Source organism: Lycorma delicatula, chromosome 12 (assembly GCF_047948215.1).
Source record: "Lycorma delicatula isolate Av1 chromosome 12, ASM4794821v1, whole genome shotgun sequence".
Lineage (NCBI taxonomy): Eukaryota > Metazoa > Arthropoda > Insecta > Hemiptera > Fulgoridae > Lycorma > Lycorma delicatula.
In genome coordinates, this window is record NC_134466.1 from 24,448,058 (window position 1) to 24,459,074 (window position 11,017).

Below are 11,017 nucleotides of genomic sequence, written 5' to 3' on the forward strand. Positions count from 1 at the left end.
CATATTATTTACTAAATAAATTAAATCTTTATAAAAATTTTCCAGTATTCACCAATGTAATAAATAAGTAATAAAACAAATTTGTTGAAAGGAATTAAAATTTATCAATGATATTTAATGAATTTTCACCAAAATAACATCATACTGATAAGGAGATGCAATACTGTTGATATTGTTTCCCTCGGATATTAAGATTTTATTATCGGATATTAAAAATTATAAAAATATAATGAAGTAGGCAAAAACTGTGATAAAATTCTTGCAATCATGAGAACCAATGGAAAAAATTGCTTCAGCTCATTTTAAATAGGCTTTCTTGATTCTTTTAAACATGCAGTAATGAAAAAATTAAAAAAAAATATTTTTAATATCTGTACTAACTGTTATACATATTTATAAATAGATAAATGAAAACGTTTGCTAAAGGCAACAGCTCTTATTGTATGAATTCTAAGTAAATGTACCAGAAACAGCCATCCATAATCAGAGTTAACAGCAAAAAATATGGACCAATCATAATTAAAGACTAACTACAACACTTGCACGGTTACATTTGTGTATGAACTTGAGATTTTGTATACTTCAAGTATCATAGTGTTGTAGTAACAGATTACCTGACAAATTGTAAGACATTCCTGAAAAAAAGATATTAAAAAAAAAAAAATTTTCCGTGTCTAAGCCGATTAGGAAAGTGAGAAATGAAATGATTTTTCATTAGCTTCTTCGTTGATCTGAATATACTATCATATATCACCAGACCAAGCTCACTAAAATGCAGGTAAGTTCAGCTGTTCAAGTGAAATTTTCTTTCTGTTCACCACTACTGGTAGAAAGTTAATATCATTACTTTCAGAAAAAGCAATCCAGATTAATGTCTCGTACAACAGATCCTTTACATATGTCACATCCATAAGAAAGATTGAGACAAACCAAATTAATGTACCTTTTTCTACCAAGGAAGAAGCATTACATTGAAGAAATGGCATTGTACATTTCAACTATTAACATTTAATAAAGAAATAATTGTTATTTCCCAGTTTATTGTTCAGTGTTAAACTTACCAAATTAAAATCCATGAAATATTATTAGCTTTATCAATCATATTATTAATCAATTTTTTATCAATAACTTTATCATTTTCAAACGTTGAACATCTCATTATGTCAATTAATACTTTTTAATTTTTAGAGGAATATATAAAATCGTTTATAAATAGTGAGTACATTGATAAAGTATTAATATCACTAAAAATTAATAACCTAAAGTGAGTGTCATTCTAATATAAATATATATTTATAATACTTAAAGATAATGCAATAAATGACAAAATCACTAAGAATCTGTCTCTTAATGGAATTTTTAAATTATTTTTTGATGAATATATTGGACTACCCATTAAATATAATAGTTTTATTAATATTTCATAAACTGTTTTTTTAATATTTTCAGTCATGGTAATTTTATCTGAAATGTGCATGAAAAGAAAAGAAAAAACTGCAGTCTGTAATTACATTAGTTAATGTTATATTAACCAGGATAAACTTTAATTCTAAATTTTTAACTGTCCTGCAACTTTTTTTTTTTTACTTTCCCAGTAATTATTGTTAGAATGTATTAAAGGGAAAAGTATAGTGATCATGTCAAAAATGGGTATTGGATTTTCAAAAATTTTTATGTTTTAAGGTTCAACTAGTTGATCTAGACCAAAAAAACATATGTACATATGTTTGTCACACTGCTTTTGACCTTACATCTCAATATTGACTCGATTAATTTTTTCAAATTTGGCTCAAATATTTCTATATATGAGGCGGCATATCTTTTCTATATATGGGGCATGATATTAAATTTTTTTTTTAATTCATTCAAGGGAGTGGGGGATATCACAAAAAAAATTTGATTTTCTTCAAAGGCATTTTAGAGAGAACTCTTTATTAAAGCAGATTTGTTACCTAAAGTATGTATATAAATAATCCAAAAACAATTATTTTCAAAAAATCAATCCCCGCCACTTAAAATTAGAATATATATTATTTGTTCTTTTGCTCTACTGCCCGCATTTTTAAATATTTTTGAGGTTTATACCTCGTATATAGAGCTATCAAGAAATTTTTTAAATTATAAACCCTGGTCCTAAAATGTAACATTTTTTTAAAGTTTTCTTTTTCTTATTTTAGCTTCTGCTGAAGCAGGAGTTAGCTGTAGAGAAAACTTTATTTAAATAAATCTGTTAAGCTTAACCTATGAATGAATATTCTTTAAAAAGGTTTTAACAAAATTTATTTCCCGATAAATTTTGATTTCTTAAAATTCGCCAATATTTTGGCTCTAGCTCTTTTAATATTAATTATTAAAACTGACTGTTAGGTAAGCTCTAAGAGCTATGTTAGGACACTAGTTGCTAAACTGTTCGAGGTTCAGTTGCCGCTTGTGGTACAGACATTCGGTCTTATGGTTTAGGGCGGCCGAATGGGATGGTGGCGGGAGAAATGCCAAGCAAACCAAGCAGTAAGTTTTATGCAGTAATGCATCAGGCAAGTTTAAGCTGCCACTTCTTGTGACAGGAAAATCGACTAAACCTAGAGCACTGAAGAATATTAGTAAAATTTGAATGCACTTTCATGTGTATACAGGTTGTAAAAATCAGCATGGATGTCTTACAAAACATTTTGTAAGACATCCATGCTGATTTTAGTCAAACCACTCTTTGTCGATGACAAAACTTATCGGCCAATGTGTAGCTGTAACTGTTGATACGAGAAAAAATAAATTAAGGTTTTTGGTAATTAAAATGTATTTTTTTTCCTTATTTGTTTTATTTGGCTATTTCTTTTCTTTTCAGAGTTATTAGTGATTGTGGATTACATTTCAGCCACCTCTCATTCTTTTAACCTGTTTAGTTATTTCTTTCTTTCTCATACCTCTGTTTGTTGGTCTGAATTTATAATCTCTACCAGTGAATCCATTTCAAGGGATTGGTTTTCATCATAATCTCAAGTTTTATTAGGAGTACAATTTTTTATGATGTTAACCCTAAAACTGGACACTATTATATAATCTCAGAAACACAGTTCCTGCTCCTTAAGTGGACGTGACATATTTGTATTCAATGCTTGCTTATTCATTCTCATATTTTGAATTAGTAAGTTTTTCACTTAATTGTTTTGGCCCATTGTACCTGATATGCGCCCAAATATATGCAACCTTATTTTTGGTTCACTCATGTAAGCCTGACATGGAATGCTTGTTATACATAAACATACTGTAATTTTTGGTAGACCCAAATAAGTAGTTACTGCACTGTCATATATACAGTATGTTACACACCTTTAAAAGTAGCTACTCATTAATCATATAATTTCACACAGCAGTGTTCCAAATGCAGTAGTTTACCATCCTGTAACGAAGAATACAAGTTTGTATTCTTGGTGGTTTGTAATTTGGTGCTCTGCACTGTTTTGTTTAAGTGCATGTTTATTTACTCTTAACCATTTGTATATATATATATAGTTTTGAATTTTTGTTATTATAGTTAAGGGGTAAGTAGTACACTAAAAGAATGAGAACATTAGTTCTACCAAGTTTGTATTGAATGATAATCCAACACCATGTGTTAACAATAAATTCCAATTTTTTTTTTGTCTTCAGTCATTTGACTGGGTTTGATGGAGCTCTCCAAGATTTTCTATCTAGTGCTACTCATTTCATTTCGATATACCCCCTACATCCTACATCCCTAACAATTTGTTTTACATATTCCAAACGTCTGCCTAAACAATTTTTATCTTCTACCTGTCCTTCCAATATTAAAGCAACTATTCCAGGATGCCTTAGTATGTGGCCTATAAGTGTCTCTTCTTTTAACTATATTTTTGCAAATGCTTCTTTATTCATCTATTTGCCGCAATACCTCTTCATTTGACACTTTATCCACCCGTCTGATTTTTATCATTCTCCTATACACCGCATTTCAAAAGCTTCTAATCTTTTCTTGTCAGATACTCCGATCGTCCAAGTTTCACTTCCATATAAAGCGACGCTCCAAACATACCCTTTCAAAAATCTTTTCCTGACATTTAAATTAATTTTTGATGTAAATAAATTATTTTTATGACTGAAGGCTCATTTTGCCTGTGCTATTCTGCATTTTATATCGCTCCTGCTTCGTCCATCTTTAGTAATTCTACTTCCCAAATAACAAAATTCTTCTACCTCCATAATCTTTTCTCCTCCTATTTTCACATTCACTGGTCCATCTTTGTTATTTCTACTACATTTCATTACTTTCGTTTTGTTCTTGTTTATTTTCATGCGATAGTTCTTACGTAGGACTTCATCCATGCTGTTCATTATTTCTTCTAAATCCTTTTTACTCTCGGCTAGAATTACTATATCATTAGAAAATCATAGCATCTTTATCTTTTCACCTTGTGCTGTTACTCCGAATCTAAATTGTTCTTTAACGTCATTAACTGCTAGTTCCATGTAAAGATTAAAAAGTAATGGGGATAGGGAACATCCTTGTCGGACTCCCTTTCTTATTACGGCTTCTTTCTTATGTTGTTCAATTATTACTGTTGCTGTTTGGTTCCTGTAAATGTTAGCAATTGTTCTTCTTTCTCTGTATTTGAACCCTAATTTTTTAAAAATGCTGAACATTTTATTCCAGTCTACGTTATCGAATGCCTTTTCTAGGTCTATAAACGCCAAGTATGTCGGTTTGTTTTTCTTTAATCTTCCTTCTACTATTAATCTGAGGCCTAAAATTGCTTCCCTTCTCCCTATACTTTTTCTGAAACCAAATTGGTCTTCTCCTAACACATCTTCCACTCTCAATTCTTCTGTATAGAATTCTAGTTACGATTTTTTATGCCTGACTAGTTAAACTAATTGTTCTGTATTCTTCACATTTATCTCCCCCTACTTTCTTTGGTATCATGACTATAACACCTTTTTCATAAGTATTACACACCAGTTTGTATAATCTATCAATCGCTTCCTCACCTACACTGCGCAGTAATTCTACAGGTATTCTGTCTATTCCAGCAACCTTTCTGCCATTCAAATCTTTTAATGCTGTCTTAAATTCAGATCTCAGTATTGTTTCTCCCATTTCATCCTCTTCAACTTCCTCTATAACACCATTTTCTAAGTCATTTCCAACATAAGTCTTCAATATATTCCACCAACCTATCGACTTTACCTTTCGTATTATAAATCGGTGTATCTTTGTTTAACACATTATTAGATTTTAATTTATGTACCCCAAAATTTTCCTTAACTTTCCTATATGCTCCGTCTATTTTACAGATGTTCATTTCTCTTTCCACTTCTGAACACTTTTCTTTAATCCACTCTTCTTTCGCTAGTTTGCACTTCCTGTTTATAGTATTTCTTAATTGTCGATAGTTCCTTTTACTTTCTTCATTACTAGCATTCTTATATTTTCTACGTTCATCCATCAGCTGCAATATATCGTGTGAAACCCGAGGTTTTCTACCGGTTCTCTTTATTCCGCCTAAGTTTGCTTCTGCTGATTTAAGAATTTCCTTTTTAACATTCCTTCATTCTTCTTCTACATTTTCTACCTTATATTTTTTACTCAGACCTCTTGTAATGTCCTCCTCAAAAATCTTCTTTACCTCCTCTTCCTCAAGCTTCTCTAAATTCCATGGATTCATCTGACACCTTTTCTTCAGGTTTAAACCCTAATCTACGTTTCATTATCACCAGATTATGGCCACTATCAATGTCTGCTCCAGGGTAAGTTTTGCAGTCGACGAGTTGATTTCTAAATCTTTGCTTAACCATGATATAATCTAGCTGATACCTTGCAGTATCGCCTGGCTTTTTCCAAGTGTATATTCTTCTATTATGATTTTTAAATTGGGTGTTGTCAATTAGTAAATTATACTTCGTGGAAAATTCTATAAGTCTGTAAATATATATCGAACATATTTTTTTCACGTTAAATAAAAATTAATATTAATTTGCATCAATCAGTAATAGTTATTTTTCCATGAAATTGTAAATTTTTAATTTTGGGATTGAAACGCAAAGATCCTGTATTTTGAGCTCACAATATCTCACCTTAATGGCTTCTAAAATGAAATTTATTCTTCTGGATTGAAATTAAATTTTCATGTTTGTAGTAAAATTTTCTCATTGACTATGTCTAAAAAATATGTAAGTTATATTGTTACCTTTGTACTAGTTTAACATAATTACAGTATTTTCTTAATTGCAATTTCAGTTTTGAAGTTTTTATAGATGTTTATTTTAATTTGATTACCCTTGTTCAGCTTTTTTTTACTTTAACTTCACGGGTTTTTTTGTTGTCCTTGTGGCTTTTACAAGTAACATCATACTGGAATATTTGGAGCAGTTGCAGGAGGCAAGTTTATTTTTTAGACCATATGTATCAGTAGTTGTGTGTATTGGTATTACAAAACGATAGGGAAACCTTTATGTAAATTACATTACATATTGTGATTTAATACTGTGTGTCTTAATCGGATCTCTAAATTAGTGTATGTACAATATACGTATGATCATTGTATAAGATTCAGCTCCCTTCTGCTTCAAGATGGCGGCAGTGTCAATCCAGGGCTAATCTTGTTATTTATTCTTCTGAATATTATTAATATAACTGTATATTTATGTTACAAATTAAAATTTTAATGAACACACCAAATGAAACTTTTTTGTTCTCCGAGAATACTATCTTACTGTGAACTTGAACCATCAGGTCACATGAAGCTACAGTTAACCATCTGTCGTGAATTTTAATGAGCATATTCATGTTTTACTCATTGTTTTATGTTTATTAAGTTTTCCTTTATTGAATTTGAGCAAAAATTAAAAAAAGAAGTCAAATCTAATAAAAAAAAAAATTAAATATGTATTACTATCTTTTCACTTAACGACAGGAAAGTTTATTTTAGAAGTATTTTATACTTTCTAATATAGGAACCATAAAGTGGATCTGATTATTTGCTTTATTTATTTAATGTATTCGCTATTTTAAAAAATTTAACATTATAAAAATAATTTTCTTTACTGCAGATTTATTTTGGAGCTTTAATCCAATTTATTGTTATTTTTTAAGTACAGAGTAAACAGTAATATTAAATCTAATTAGGCATTTAAACTTATATTTCAACAATCATTATGTTAGTTTTTTACTGGTAATTTCTGGATTTATTGGTATTTACACATTATAAAATTATGGTATTCATTTTAAATGCTATATTTATAATATGGTAAAAACAACTATTCTGCAATATTGAGTTAATATCTGATCAATAAGTACAGTGGCCAGTTCGAAACTTTGCTTTTTTTTTTACATGGCCACGTACCAGCATTACGTGAGACTCCGAACGGAATCTCATGGCAGCCAACGTGTTAAACACTTAGTAATTGAACTCGGTCATAATGCACTAAATATCTTCAAAGAAATTGACAGAGCAAGAATAAGTAAGGGACTATTTCATGCAGTTAAAAAATGTAGTACGTACAATGAAAAGAAAGAAAGCTAATGACACTGATGATCCAGTATATAGGCCTCCCTTATTGTAGATAACCAATGTCAAATATTTAACCAAAATTATTTCCAATATGAGAACAAATGTTATTCACAAACAAAAGGTTTATTGTCTATGGGTTCACCTATTTGTGCGATTATGTCTGAAATCTTTATGCAATATTTCAAAATTATTATAGTTTATGGTATATTAGGTTTACAAAAACTGCTATTATGGATAAGATGGCATTCTGGTTATATATAATTCAGTTATAAATGAACATTTGATAATTTTGAATAAACTTAATAATGTTTATGATTATAAAAATCTGATTTGAACACCAAATGACTTCCTTGTAGGCCTATTAAATTACATATACACATTTTTTGCTGTACTTCATTTGAAAGTGAGATCTTACAATCCTCCAATTCTTTAATAAAGTGGACAGTTACAAAGTTGCTGAAATATTAGTTTTTATTAACATCAAATATTTATACAATTATTATTAATTCAACAATCTTATAATACTTAGATAAATATTGCTAGTGTTGCTAGATCAATATTTCTTGTATCTTCGTGAGTTGCTGATTAACAAAAGTTAATCAGCAAAAAGTTAGTTGTTGTATAAACAAAAGTTAATAGTAATTAAACTATTCCGTTTAGTGAATTCCTTTACACTGGTTACAAATGTTAATTTCGACCTAACAGTGGAAAATATTCAGTTTTTATTATTGGATTATTTGGTGAATAATTAAAAATGAAAAAGGAACAATCATACAGGAAAAAGAAAGATAACATGAAGAAATATATCTCAAAAAACCACCAGAAGATGAATGTGAAGGGGAGAAAATGTTAAGAACAAGGAAAGAATAAAAAAATTAAGAAATTATGAAAAATGCAAGAGGAAGAAAACGTTTAGACCAAAGAAAGAATAAAAAGATGATAAATATAAAGTGGAAGAAATCATTAAGACCAAGAAAAGAATAAAAAGTTTAACAGAGGATGATGAATACAAAGAAAGAAAAAATTTGAAAACGAGAACGTGTACACAAATTAAGATCAGAAGAATTATATCAAACCAAAGAGTGATTAAATGATTGGCAACCAAATACAAGTAAAAGAAATGATGATCAATTTCGACTAAGGGAGAACATTGTTCGACAATATCAGAGGAGTATTGAACTAAAAGATAAGAAATTTTGTGATTTATTAAGGATGCACCATCCTTAATAAGTTGTTCCTGTGAGGCTCTATTTTTCAGTCACTCTGTAGTTAACTTTAATGTTGATAAAATTAAACTAGAAAATCCAGATGTAGTAAGATTCTAAATTATGATTTTCAATTAATATTAAATTATAAGATGTTTCACCAAATTTATTACATATACACATACTTTCGCCGAATGGCTTCAACGGCACGTGGCACTTTATAACCTTGTAATAGCCCTGAGCTTTCAATTCCAGTACTACCAGAAACATGGAACTTAGATAAAGATGAAAATGTTGAATCTTGTGCTGACTTATCAGGCGATGAGGAAAGAGATCCAAAATTTTTATAAAATAGATCTACTGAACCCCAGTTAATTAGTGTCAGAATTTAATGATCTGGTTCATGATCTAAATTTATCAAAGAATCAAGCAGAATTACTAGCATTAAGACTGAAAGGATGGCATTTTTTACAACGAAACGCTAAAATAAGTGCTTTCCGTGACAGACAGTCAGAATCTGAACATTTCTTTTCTCAGTACGAAAACTTAGTATACTATAATGATGTGGACTCTTTACTGGAACATATGCACCATCCTCACAAATGGCGATTTTTTATCGACTCATCAAAGCTTAGTTTGAAAGCTCTTCTACTTAATATTGAATAAATATCCATTAACACCATTAGCACACGCTGTTCACATGGAATCTTATGAAAATATGAAACCTGTATTGAGCAAGATTCAGTATGAGAAATATTTATGGGATATTTTTAGAGCTCTTGAAGTAATAGCACTTTTACTTGGACTGCAATTTGGTCACACTAATTTCTGTTGCTTTTTGTGTGTGAGACAGCAGGGATAGAAAAACCATTAGATAAAGGAGCAGTGTCAAAGAGACAGGTACTTACTATAGGAGAGATGAATGTTGTTAGTGAGGCATTAGTAAAACCAGAAAGTTTTATCTTCTGCCTCTGCATATTAAGCTAGGTTTACTCAAAATGTTTTTAAAGGTGTGTGTTGTAATGGTGCAGGGTGTTTCAGTTTCTAAAAAACAAATTCTCAAATGTAGGTGATGCTAAAATAAAGGAAGGTATAATAAGAAAACTAATGAATGATCTGTTGTTTGAACGAGTTGGAGGTTGCTGCATGAAAATCATTTCAAAATGAGGTAAACAACTTCCTTGGAAACCAGAAGGCCAGTAACTACAAAGAACTTGTGAGTAAACTTCCTCAAAATTATCAAGAACTGGGGTGTAACATGTCACTCAAAATCCATTTCTTACATTCAAATTTGGATTTTTTCCGTAACAATGTCGGCGTTATCAGTGATGAGCATGGAGAACGCTTTCACCGGTTGATATCTACAATGGAAACACAATACCAGGGAAAATGGAACTCAAAAATGTTAGCTGACTACTGTTGGAATCAAAAGAGGGATTTTATATACATCAAATTACAGCAGAAAATCCAAATGAAGTAGATTTTAAGTGAGTACAAAATGCACGTAATGTGTTCTCATATTTCATTCACTATACATTTTTTGCTTCAGAAGAAATTTCAATTACAAAAAACTGAGCCCAATAGAAAAAATCTATTAACGTATGTGAGACCAGCGTAAAAAATACTATAAGTCAATCATTCACTCTCATTAACAAATAAAAAAATAAATTTTGTTGATTACTATAGTAGAAGGGAAGGTGAGGATTTAATTGGAATATATAACATTAAATATAATGAATGTAATAAAATTTATTTGGGTAAAACTAACAGATTTAAAAAAAGAGATTTATGGAACATTACAATGCTTACACAAACGGAAAAGAGGTATGTCTATTATGACTGACCATTTGTTGTGTAGGCATAGTATTACTGGTTATAAAAATCATTTAGAAATGTTGAAAATTTGTAACAACAGTAATACAATGGGTATACTTGAAAAATATTATATTTATAAATTTAAACAAGAGTATTAAATGATTAATCAACAGATCATTTTTGAAGATGTTTTAATTAAGGACATAGTTGGTTGTAGCAGTTGGTGACAGTGTTTGCGAACGTAGGTGTGTGACGTTTTAAATTTGTTTTAAGTTTTGTGATTATTAGGGTTTGTTTTATAAATTTTTATTATTTTTTAAAAAGTAAATTTTGAATATTGTACCGACTGATGATGCGGGATCCCACGAAAGTCGACTTGTATTAATTTTTTAGTTTCTATTACTGTGTTTGGTGGTTATTTTGTTATTTGAGGTTATTGCCACATAACCTCATAAGGTTATGGTTATGTGG

The 11,017-nt window shown here is 29.8% G+C and overlaps 1 long non-coding RNA gene across 7 annotated transcripts in view; it reads left to right on the forward strand.

The window, feature by feature from the left end:
* The window catches only part of LOC142332994 (uncharacterized), a 92,416-nt gene that overhangs the window by 11,455 nt on the left and 69,944 nt on the right, over positions 1-11,017 (forward strand). The window contains exon 1 of one of the 7 annotated variants that reach the window (XR_012758478.1): positions 422-778. The exons of the other annotated variants lie outside the window; for them this stretch is intronic. This is a non-coding gene — a long non-coding RNA (uncharacterized LOC142332994). Of the gene's footprint in view, positions 1-421; positions 779-11,017 lie in introns of those variants that run through there. 7 annotated transcript variants of the gene reach the window in all.